Genomic DNA, 710 nt, shown 5'->3' with positions numbered 1-710 from the left:
TAAAAGGTTTGATCGTTTTTTTATTGGTGAAAAAAAAAAAAAATCTTGAATATAGTTTTTTTAGAACAAACTCCTTTTACTGAGATTGACCTAAAAATGTAAAGATAACTGGAAGTTCACAGCGATGAAAGACGAGTTGATGTTTACCCAGTACTATATAGGTTATGCAACTCACAAAAAAAGCTATTTATACCACGAGAAAAAAATCAATAAACACAGACACACGCATGCACACTACCAAAGATATGCCCCCATGTACACATGCACATATGTATGCGTGCATAAAATCTCACTAATATATCCATACATTTGTATATAGCCTTGTATCAGTCTTTCTGTCTGACACTCTCTACCCTCTCTCTATATATACATAATACAATGTACACGTTGAAATTATGAACTAAGGAAGGAGTACTCAATAACGGATGGTAGAGTGCAAATTATTTACGCGTCTGAAGACTTATGAATTCATTTATGCCCACATGTGCGCTGGTGCGCTCATCCCCTTCTCTTTTTCTCTTTTCACACATATATTTAAACATACATCCATCCATTCATCCATCCATACATACATACATACATATATATATATACAGAGAGAGAGAGAGAGAAAGATAGATAGATAAATAGATAGATAGATAGATAGATAAAACTTACTTGGAAATGGATGCATGGAGTTCAATCATATAATAATATAAATAATATATATA

The 710-nt window shown here is 32.3% G+C and overlaps 1 long non-coding RNA gene across 1 annotated transcript in view; it reads right to left on the bottom strand.

Moving 5' to 3' along the window:
• LOC128248681 (uncharacterized) overlaps window positions 1-710 on the bottom strand; it is a 6,686-nt gene that overhangs the window by 5,004 nt on the left and 972 nt on the right. The window lies entirely within an intron of this gene.

The sequence above is a fragment of the Octopus bimaculoides genome, chromosome 1 (assembly GCF_001194135.2).
Source record: "Octopus bimaculoides isolate UCB-OBI-ISO-001 chromosome 1, ASM119413v2, whole genome shotgun sequence".
NCBI classification, from domain to species: Eukaryota; Metazoa; Mollusca; class Cephalopoda; order Octopoda; family Octopodidae; genus Octopus; species Octopus bimaculoides.
Note: the sequence above shows the minus strand (reverse complement) of the source record. Positions and strands in the feature narration are given on the sequence as shown.